Source organism: Arachis duranensis, chromosome 9 (genome assembly GCF_000817695.3).
Source record: "Arachis duranensis cultivar V14167 chromosome 9, aradu.V14167.gnm2.J7QH, whole genome shotgun sequence".
Lineage (NCBI taxonomy): Eukaryota > Viridiplantae > Streptophyta > Magnoliopsida > Fabales > Fabaceae > Arachis > Arachis duranensis.
This window is the reverse complement of record NC_029780.3, coordinates 47,980,002-47,992,325: the sequence shown is the minus strand read 5'-3', so window position 1 is coordinate 47,992,325 and position 12,324 is coordinate 47,980,002.

Below are 12,324 nucleotides of genomic sequence, written 5' to 3'. Positions count from 1 at the left end.
GGCTTAAAGATGCCTCTTGTTTGTGCTTCAATTTCATGCCCACTATAGACTATTACATATCGTTGGAATGATCTGAATGTCAGATTTCTAACGCAACTAGGATCACCTCAATTGGACTTTTCTAACTCAAGTTATGCTCCTTTGAAGGGGACAGGGTCGCTGGCGTTATTGGCAACATTAGCCACAATAACGTCATCGTTCAGGGGATTAATATTGCCTGGTTCTGTAGCTCAAAATTAATGTCGATCCCAAAGTGTTATATATTGTTGGAAAGCCCTGGATGTCTACTATCCAACAATTTTGAAAGCACATCATTTAGAGCTCTACATATCCAATTAATGTTCTTGGAAGGTGAAGAGGTCAGCTGGCCTTACTACAGGTTGATACCATGTTCATCTTTGCACTTTCGGAGCAGGATTTCTCCCTCAAATTTAGTGTCCACCATGAGTGCCATATATGCTTGGAATGCTCTGGAATCTTACTTTTCAATGCCACTAGAATCACCTCTTTTGGAGCTTTGTGGCTCAAGTTATTCTGGTTTGAAGAAGGCATGGTTAGGCTGTCGGGTGAGATTTTGCCCACGTTAGTGACCACGTTAGTGGCACTAACGTAGCCACTAAGGCAGGCCTTCTTTGCTTCACTAAAGTTAGTGGTGGTAACGTTTCCACTAACTTCACAGCTACCTCCTTTCTCCACGTTAATAGTTCACGTTAGTGGCGTTAACGTGGCCATTAACGTGGGTCTTCCTTTGCTTTGCTAAAGGTAGTAGCGTTAACGTTGCCACTTACTTTCCATTCTCTCCTTCTTCAAAGTTAATGCCATTAATGTTCCCACTAATGTTCCAAACTTTCCTTCCTTCCATGTTAATCGCCACATTAGTGACACTAACATAGCCACTAACGTGGCTCTTCTCTGCTTCTTTTAGTCTGAAATCAAACAAACAAAGTGTATCAAAGTAACATACAAGACAAACTTCATTATACTAAGTGTGCTAATAATGCCCAAAATCCTAACTTCACTTATTGTGATCTATTTCATCATATTTACCCTGTATATTAACTAAAATTCACCTATGCTTGAGATTTTATTTCATGCAGAGATTTTTCATGCTATTACTCATTTATTGGCAAAATTTGTATGAAAACTAAACAAAAATCTACTGAAATAACTACTAAAAATAGGCAATGATGCACCCACATCACAACACCAAACTTAAATCTTGCTTGTCCCCAAGCAAGGAAAGAATTATGCAAAAATAATTCTTTTTATTGGAGTGTGCTGAAGAATTTCTTATGATGCCTTGGTGAGTGAAGTGATTAAGTGATAATGGAGACCAACTCCAATTATATACTTATGCAAGGGTTCCAATGTTGATTAGTCCTTACATCTTGGAAGTCTTAGATCTTAGGAGTGTCATTCGGATGGTATTATGGAGTCCTCCTTATAGATTATCACCTTGAAGCAGTAATTATTTGTCTTGGCCTCGACTCTAGGTGTCATGTCTTAAAGCGGCCCTTTAGGATAAGTTTTCAATCAATACTCCCAACCCAGTTGGGTTAAGGTATTAGGTGATGAAGAACCCCTTAGGATTTACTTGCTCAGGCCTCTTTCTTTGACACAAATTCACCACAAGCATGTTGACGTTAGGATTTTCACCAGTAAAGAATGTCATAAAAACAGTCGCGTTGTAGATATAGTCTCTACCCCGACAAAAATCCCTTCGTACAAACGTTTTGGGTGTCACAAGTAACAAACCCCTTTAAAAATTGTTAACCGAGTATTCAAACCTCGGGTCGTCTTCTCAAGGAACTGCGAGGGAGTATGTTCTTATTATTGGTTATAAAGGTTGTAATCGGGGTTTAGAAGGTGAGAAGCAAGAAATTTAAATGAGGAGTGAATTAAATGGCAATTAAAAATAAACAAATAACTGTAAAACAACTTTTGGCAAGATAAGGGAATTTAGAGGTCTAACTTAGTTATCTTTCTCAACTATAATAAAAGTTGAATCTAAACTCCACTTGGTCAACCTTTACCAGGGCAAAGGAAAGTCAAGGGACTAATTAAATTGACCTTTGAATCCTAATTATTTTCTAAGAAAAGGTTGGGATTATTTAGGTTCAGCTCAATTAGCAAGATAACAATTATTAATTACGTGGAGTTTAATAACTGTTGAGTTACTAAATTCTTAATCAGAACCAAAAGGGAAAAAAAAGTAAAATTGCTGGAATAAAATATCTTCAATTCGTAAACAATGATAATCATAAATTAACAAGAGCAATAATAAACTGAAAATACCTCAATATCATTAATTTAAATAATAATCTGGAACATGGAATAATTCATAAATTAAATTATAAAAGTAAATGATCAATTCAAATGCCGAAATAAATAATTATGGAACTAAAATAGAAGAACATTAAAACCTGGATCCAGAGTTACTCTTAAAACAAGAAGAAATCTTAAATCCTAAAAAGAGAGAGAGAGAGAATCTCTCTCTAGACTAAATCTAAATCATGGAAAAGTAGAATTATCCGAGCCTTCTTGAATGGATGCATTTCCCCACTTCATAACCTCTGGTCTATGCCTTCTGGACTTGGATTTGGGCCAAAAAGGGCTTTAGAACTCGCTGGGGCGTGTTCTGTAATTTTCTGGTGCGTAGCCTCTGTCACGTGTCCGCGTGGGTCACGCGGTCGCGTCATTCGGAGCTTTTCCTTGCCACGCAGTCGCGTCAGTCATGCGACCGCGTCATGTGCGTTCTGCTAGAGGTGCGCGGTCGCGTCAGTCATGCGGCCGCGTCACTGCTGATTCGTGCTTGGCACGCGATCGCGTCGTCCATGCGATCGCGTGGATACCAGTTTCCTTAAAGCTCCGTTTTGCTTTCTCCTTTCCCTGTGGTATGTTTCCTTTTTCATCCTTTAAGTCATTTTGCCTTAGAAATTCTGAAACTACTCAACACACTAATCATGGCATCGAATGGAAATAAAGGTAATTAAAATAATTAATTTTCAAAGCTTAGGAAACATGTTTTTCACGATATGACATAATAAGGGAGGGAAAGTAAAATCATGCAATTAATATGAATAAGTAGGTGAAGGATTGTATAAATCACTCAAATTAAGCACAAAATATCTCATGAAATATGGGTTTATCAACCTCCCCACACTTAAACACTAGCATGTCCTCATGCTAAATCCAAGGTAAATAAATGAGGTTATAGTGATGGAATGTCATGCAATGCAACCTAATTTAAATGCAACTACCTAAATGAATGATGCATCATGCAACTCTAATTTATTCACTCATATATAAAGCTTACATGTAGCTAAGTTAATTCACATTCTCAAGGAGTTATGTGTATATATATATAGCCAACCCTTAAATAATAAAGCATTTTAGCAAATGAGATGGGAAAGAAAACATTGTACAAACTTGCAAAACAATTAGTAAATTTGAAGCACATATATATGTTGATGAGTTATTGAACCCTCACTAGATTTTGTGTTTACTCTCTAGTCACTCAGTGTTTATTGGGTTTATTCACTCTATTTTTCTTTTTATTCTTACTTTCTTATAGCTTTGTTTTTCATCTAACCAATCAACAATTATAAAATATAGTCATACCAAAAAGTCATGAGGTCTTTAATTAAGGTTGTAATGGGGCCAAGGTAAAGGTAAGGATTTATGTATATGGTCAAGTGAGCTAATAAGTGAATCCTTAATTAGACTAAGATCTCACCCAACATACATATTTAGCAAGATAAAACTTCTTTACCTATTTTCCCATATTTCCCACTTATTGTTACATGCTCATGTTTCACTTTTTATTTTTATCCCATGTGCATTGTATTCATTGGGGGAATTTCTTTTTGTATCCCCTTTTATTTAGATGCTGAATTTTTTTTTATGCACATGGTAATTGAATCACTTTGCTTTTCCTATAAGCATGCTTCCCAAATTTATTTTTTTATTTCTTTTTAATCTTCCTAATCCTTTATTTTTATCACTCATGTTCCCACAAGGTTTCCCACATTTAACTCTATTCATGATTTTCTATCTTAAGCTAACCAAGGATTCACTTGGGGTTTTCTTTTGTTTTTCAGCTTAAGGCTATTAATTTGGCTAAATAGAATAAAGGGGTTTTAAAAGGCTCAAGGGGGGCTAACAAGGGTGATGTAAAAGGTAGGCTAATTTGGGGTAAGTGAGCTAAAATCAAATGATGGCCTTAATCATTCTCTTGGTATGTATCTATTCTATATTCTATAATTGGACATATAGATTAAAGCAAAGGAAAGAACATCAGAATAAAAAGAAATGTAACACACAGAAATGAAATTATGGTTTGAATGCAACCATACAATTTAAGCTCAAGACTCACAGGCTGTGTGTTCTCTAACTCAAGCATCATATATCATTTATATATTGTATGCAGGTTTAGTTAAAATTTCCCATTATTCTCATAAAAAAAATTACTTAGGGTGGCTTTTAAAGTTTTAATGTTCCTCCTTGATGAAATGCTGTCAGCTTAACTACATCATGTAATGCTATATACAAGGTTTATGGATTTAAATCTGATATGTTCAATTACCTAGCTTACTTCCTTTTTATATTTTTCTATTTAAACTATACTATCTTATGCTAAAAAGGGTAAACTATACTAATTAATCCACTAATAAATCAGAATTGCAAACTAAACTAAATAACTAAAATAAACTAAAGGGCTAAAATATGAACTAAAGATGCAAAATGCAGAAAATAGAGTAAAAATACATAAAAGCAATGTATAAGTACTTAGAAAATAACAGTAAAAAGAAAAATACAGAAAAATATCCAAAATAAAAGAAAAAGTATGTAGTGGTTCACCAAAATAAACGCCAGATATGGCGACCTCCCCACACTTAAAATGAAGCATCGTCCCCGATGCTCAATCAAGCCAGGTGTGAAGGAGTGTCATCACTGGTAGGGATGGTAGCTGGGGTCTCCCTGGCGGTGGTGGGCTGAGAGTCTGGCTGCTGTAGAGAAGGGACTGACTGGAGTGGGATCTCCGGATCCGTAACCTCAAGCTGGGGCATAGCCTCCTAATGCGGGGCAGCCTGCTCAGTGGCTGCCTGCTGATGAGTCTCCTCCTAGAAATGAGTCTCTCCTGGGAATGAGGTTCCTCCTCGTGCTCATCCTCCTCCTCCTCTGATGGATCTGATGGAGTGTCGGGCTCGGAGGGGATGTCGGCGCCCTGTCTGATCATCAGCTTCAGATGGGAATAGCGTCGCCTGCTGCGGCGCTCCAATCTCTCACACCGGTGCCTGTTACGGCGCTCCATCTGATCAAGCTGGCGGAATAGACGGTGCACGAGGCGATAAACCGGCTCAGAGGTGGGTGGAGGTGCAGTGGTGGAAGCAGGGGTAGCTGTGGATGAAGAGGATTTAGCAGACGAAGGGGCTGTCTCATCAGTAGCAGTGACAGGTGGTGGTCTGTAGCCCAAAGCAAGGAAGTTCCTGCTGTGCGGGATGATCTTCCTGCAGTCCGCTGCTGGTGGTCGCTCATCGGCATCCTCCTAAGGTACATTAGCCTGACGGCCTAGCCGTGTAACCAGATAAGGAAAGGGGAGGGTGCCTCGGACGTGGGCCTTGGCCATATAAAGCCGGATAAAACGAGGCAAGTACAGGTCCTTACCCTCCAGCACACACCAGAGGAGGGTAATCATGGCAACCGGGATCTCAGTCTCATGAGTACTTGGCATCACATAGTTGCTCAAGATTTGATGCCATAGCCGAGCCTCATCATTCAAGTACACTCTCTTGATCCCTCTGGGCATAGTAGTGTTCTGACCCATCTCCCAAGGAACAGCAGGGTCGAGAGTAATCCGTGCCTTCACAGCATCCCAATCAAACTGCATCTGGCCCATGTCCTCCTCAGCCTGTGCATAACCATCTGGCTGATCGGACTTGGCTGGGAGCTGGAGAATGGTCTCTATGGCCTCCTCAGTGACCAGAATTTGCTTTTCCCTCAGGTTCACTGCATCAAGGTAGTAAGGTAGTAGTTGCAATAGAATTCCCGGACCCAAGATGCATTGACATCTGTCAGTGGTTTCTCCAGAAAGAACCAGCCCCTTTGCTTGATTTGCTCAGTGGTGTACTGCTGGAGGGCTTCTGGAATCTTCAAGGAACGTTCCAGGTATAGATTTCTGGAGTTTGCAAAAGTCGGGTACTTCAGCTCACGGTACCGGTTTGCAAATTTTATAGGATCAGTCGAAGGGAGCAGCTGGTCAGCTTTTTCCTGCTGTGTGAAGTTCTTCTCCCGCCATGAGGAATCGTGCATTAGAGCAATGATGGACTGGGAGGAAGCTCCTCGCTTGCGCTTGCCAGTAGCCTTGACTTTACCTTTCCTTTGTGAAGAAGACATCCTGAAAAACAGAAAACCAGGAAATGGATAAAATAGGAAAGCAAATAGGCAATGCAAACAAAGGAAACTCAAAGCGGGATGGGAGAAATATAATAAGGAAAATGAGGAATTGAAATGTGATTGAATTAATGTTAAATGGAAAGAGAAAAATCAATATGCCATAGTGAAAAAGTTAGAGGAAAGTGAAAATAATCAGAAAAGAGATCAAAAGGATTAGAAAAAAAGCAAAAATTGGAATCAGTGAATCACAAATGCAGTTTATGAGCCAAGAAATCAAAGAGGATAAGAAAGTCTGCCATAGCATTCATGAAATGGGCTGGGTAAAGCAGAGTAAAACAGAGTTCAGAAATGCCAACCCAAAACATGAATGAAAATAATTTTCAAAAAAAAAATTTGGCAGCATTCCGGCTAAAATTGGATTGTCCCGGAAAATAAACAGCAATCATATCAGTTCATATGAATTAAAAGAAAGCAAGCTGCATGTACATAGATATAAAAGAAACATAAAAAACTCAATGTAAACAGCAGCAACATACAAGAAAGCAGCAGATGAATCATGAATATAGCAGCAACAGATTTGCACATAGGATAAAACAGAAGTAAGAACAGTGCAAGGAAACAGACCCAGATCCACTAACCACATCCTAAGTTACCTAACAACCCAAAAATCCACTACAACATGCAAGTCTAGCTATCCTAATTATGAACATAAACGGAAAAAATTATAGAAAAACGACGAACGGATAAAAGGGATTTGCGTTTTGCGGAACCTAGTAGGCGGGAGGGGTGGAACGGGGAAGAAGGTGGCTGCGGCGGCGTTCGGTGCGGTGGCAGGGCACGGCGTCACGGTGGCGGCGGAGGTGGGTATTAGGGTTAGTGAGAAAGGAAGAGGATAGTGGATGGGAAGGTGGTGGTTGCTGCTGGTTGAAGGGGGTGGGTGGCGGAGAGGGGGTTCAATAGATTTTTGAGAATTTCCATAACACTTCTCCAAATTTCAATTCCTATCTATGAGCTCCCATGCAAGTTTTCACAAACATGTAACCTCAATACACAATCATACAATTAGTCTATTTCTCTTAATCTTTAGCTTGCCTCAAAATTGATAAAATTCCTCAACACTTTCCTTTCAAAAGAATGATTTCTTCAATGCACTTTTAAGCATAATGGGTACAAGCAGATTCAAGATGAAGGTGCAATGATAAGTAGTGAACCATACTTATTACTAAACCAAAAGTAACTTAACAGAACAGAGGTAGACCGTAGAATTCAAAACAAAAGGCATTCATGATTGCCATTAAGTCTATTGGGAGTAAATGCAAAGGAAAGAAACTTTACAACCTTTGTAGCTCATCTTCGCCCTTGTTGTCCTTTCCTACAGACTTCCTCCCTCCAATCACCATCTTAGAATAAGTGCTTTGCCGGCAAGCAACAAGTAAGAGCAGTGGTGTTGAGATTGTGATTCATCCATGAATGTAAAAAAAGAGAAACAAGCTATGAGTAACGCATAAAATTAAGCAAGCTTGGTTAAAAAATGACACTACAGGCCTAAGAAGCAAAGGCACTATGATTGTACAAACAAGTGGTGTTGCTGGATATATTGCATAGAAAAATAAATGGCACACCAAACTTAGTGTGACACTTTTTCTTAGAATTGATGCAATTATCCAGAAAGATTGAAAACATATTATTGTAGGGCAACACCAAACTTAGAATGTGATCATATGCCAATTTTATTTGAAAAGAAGCTAAGTAAAAGAAACTGTTGTATTAATAATAAAATCACCAAGAGCCAGAGCTATTACGAACAGGGGCTTCTTGGTGAGGCATTAACACAAACAGTTACAGAGTATAGAAAACAAAGAACAAAAGCAATTACATGAACAAACCAAAACAAAAGAAAATGTCTAATCTAGGTAATCAACCAACCGGTAGTTTGTTAATCACAATTAATCCCCGGTAACGGTGCCATAAACTTGATGCACGGAAACTTGTCTCTCAACAAATTTTCCTTCGGCAAGTATACCGAATTGTCGTCAAGTAAAAACTCACAATAGAGTGAGGTCGAATCCATAGGGATTAACGGATTAAGTAATCGATGGTTAACTGATTATCCTAGTTAGACGGTTCATATTTGGATGATGAGCAACAAGAAAATGTAAATTGCATGAATATAAAGGAAAACTCTAAATTGCAGAAAAGTAAAATGGCAAGAAAAGTAAATGTAAGAACTAAAAATAAAATGAACATTGGGATCAAGAGACATTGAATTATCTGGATCAAGTTCATTCTTATCCCTTCCTCAATCAATGCATTCATTGATCTCCTTGGCAATCTTAAGTGATTGGATCCCAATTCCTTGGCAATCCAATCTCTCAAAGCTTGAACAATTGCCCAATACCTTGATTTAATTGCTCATAGGAAGAGATGAAGTATGGTCACTGATTATACCACATGCATTTCCAAATAAAAGTATTGGTAGGATTATATGTCACTATATCCATCCAAACTCCAATTCGGTCCAACATGAGAAAGTATTTCTAGCATGATCTCCTCATTCCTCTTCCAAGGCTCAGAGGAGATCCAATTATGGAGAGTTTCTTTTCCAAGATAACTAACCAATTGGTTGAAGACTGAAAGCTTTCTAGTAAAATCAAGAGAAAAGAAAGAGGAAGAAGAATGAAAACTATAATTGATCCATCAAATTACAACAAATCTCCCTAACCCAATGAAAAGAGTTAGTTGTTCATTGCTCTACCAAAACAGAAAAGAAAGAAAGTGCAGAAAAATAAAGATGAAGATAAAATTTGAAATTGAAACTTCAAAGTTCATAAATGAAAATTACAAACTAGAATTAAACTACTACTAAGAAAAGAAAAAGAAGAAAAAAGGAAGAAGAGTGTAGGAGGGGAGAGGTCTGAAGACCCACTCCCCTTGGAGTGTGCCAATTCACAGAAGTTCGAATTGGTATTCACTCTCTCCCCCTTCCTTCAATTTCCCATTTCCAGAATGAATTCAATGTAGAAACTAAGGCCTTTTTATAGGCTCTCCTAAATTACAAAACGAAATGAAATTAAAATCAAATTACAATGAAATGAAAATTAACTATTCTAGATGCTTCTTGTGGCCTTGATTGGTTGATGATGAGCGGATATTTTATACGCTTTTTGGGGGTAATTTCATGTAGATTTTAGCATGTTTTAATTAGTTTTTAGTAGAATATTATTAGTTTTTAGGCAAAAATCATATTTCTGGACTTTACTATGAGTTTGTGTGTTTTTATGTGATTTCAGGTATTTTCTGGCTGAAATTGAAGGAGCTGAGCAAAAAATCTGAGTTAGGCTGAAAAAGGACTGCTGATGCTGTTGGATCCTGACCTCTCTGCACTCGGAATGAATTTTTTGGAGCTACAGAAGTTCAATTGACGGTCTCTCAATTCGGTTGGAAAGTAGACATCCAGGGCTTTCCAGAAATATATAATAGTCCATACTTTGCGCAAAGATAGATGACGTAAACTGGCGTTCAACGCCAGTTTCATGCTGCTGTCTGGCGTCCAGCGCCAGAAACAGGTTACAAGTTGAAGTTCAGCGCCCAAAACACGTTACAACCTGGTGTTCAACTCCAGAAACAGCCCAAGCACATGAGAAGCTTTAGTCTCAGCCCCAGCACACACCAAGTGGGCCCTAGAAGTGGATTTCTGCACCAATTATCTTAGTTTACTCATTTTCTGTAAACCTAGGTTACTAGTTTACTATTTAAACAACTTTTAGAGACTTATCTTGTACCTCATGACATTTTCAGATCTGAATTTTATACACTTTGACGGCATGAGTCTCTAAACTCCATTGTTGGGGGTGAGGAGCTATGCAGCGTCTCAATAAATTAATGCAATTGTTTCTATTTCTCCATTCAAACGTGTGTGTGTTCCTATCTAAGATGTTCATTCGCGCTTAATTGTGAAGGAGGTGATGATCCGTGACACTCATTACCTTCCTCAATCCATGAACGTGTGCCTGACAAACACCTCCGTTCTACATCAAATTGAATGAGCAACTCTTAGCTTCCTTAATCAGAATCTTCGTGGTATAAGCTAGAATTGATGGCGGCCACTCTTGAGGATCCGGAAAGTCTAAACCTTGTCTGTGGTATTCCGAGTAGGATTCAAGGATTGAACGGCTGTGACGAGCTTCAAACTCGAATTGTTGGGCGTGATGACAAACGAAAAAGAATCAATGGATTCTATTCCGACATGATCGAGAACCGACAGATAATTAGCCGTGCCGTGAGAGAGCATTTGGACCATTTTCACTAAGAGGATGGGAACAGAGCATCTGGACCATTTTCACTGAGAGGATGGGAAGTAGCCACTGACAATGGTGACACCCTACATACAGCTTGCCATGGATGGAACTTTACAAACAATTGAGTTGAATATTACATTGCAGAAATTCAGAGGACAAAGCATCTCCAAAACTCCAACAGATTTTTCATTAATAAAGTAACAATTCCTTATTCCAAATACTTTGACTTTTTACAATTAAATCCAAATAATCTTATTGGCATCCTGACTAAGATTAATAAAATAAACATAGCTTGCTTCAAACCAATAATTTCCGTGGGATCGACCCTTATTCACGTAAGGTATTACTTGGAGGACCAAGTGCACTTGCTGGTTAGTTGTACGGATTGCAAATCCGTGCACCAAGTTTTTGGCGCCGTTGCAAGGGATTATTCGAGTTTGAACAACTAAAGGTTTATTTTGTTGCTTAGATTAGGAAGAACCTACAGAGTTTCTGGCACAATTTTTGCAAATTGCTGACACAGTACATGATAAGGAAATAGATCAGGATGTCTACAGATTACTATTGTTTCCATTCACTGTAAAAAATTTTTTTCGTGAGTTTAGTGTTTTGTTCTAAGTTTGGTGTCAATTGCATATTTTATATTTTTCTTTTAAATTTTTGAATTTCTTTTCTTTGATCTTTAAGTTGTTCTTGTTTATTTTTCTTGTTTGATTTTTAGTTTTTTTTTTCTTGTTCTGTGTCTTTTCTTGTTTCACTTGTGTCTTTTTTAAAAGCATTAATCTTCCAAAAGGAATATACCTATTTAGAACAATGTTACATTTACTCCCAATTGGCTAGAGCGTTGGTCTATGTTCTTGGCAATTGGGCATCTTCTTTTTAAAATCTTTTTTTTTTCAAAAATAATTTTTCTTGATTTAATCTTGTGCAAACTTTAAGTTTGGTGTTTTCTTGTTAATCTTTTCATAATTTTCGAAAATTTTATTAAAGTCTTCTAAAAATTTTAAGTTTGGTGTTCTTTCTTTTGTTCTTGGTGTTCTTGTGAATCTTCAAGGTGTTCTTGAGTCTTTCTTGTGTTTTGATCTTAAAATTTTTAAAGTTTGGTGTTCCTTGGTGTTTTCCCTCCAAAATTTTTGAAAATAAGGAGCATTAGATCTAAAAAAATTTTAAGTCTTGTGTCTTTTGTGTATTTTTCTCTTTCATCATAAAATTCAAAATTCAAAAAAAAAATATCTTTTCTAACTAATTTTAAACTACATTTTCAAAATTTTTATATAAAATTTCAGTTTTCAATTTCAAAATTTTTCAATTCTTATCTTTTTAAGTTTAAAAAAAATATCTTTTTCAAAAATATCCTAACCACTTTCTCTCTCCTCAAATTTTCAAAAATCTTCATAAAAGTTTTCAAATTTTTAATTTTTAATTTTCTTTCTTTATTTATTTTATTTTTATTTCAGTTTTTATTTTATTTTATTTTATTATTTCGAAAATCAATTTTCTTGATATAATAAATTAAATAAAATAAATAATATCAACATACATACCATCTCCTTTATTCCATCATGGAACTAAGTGGAAATGAACAGTCCAGGAGGACTCTGGGGTCATATGCTAACCCCACTACTGCTTC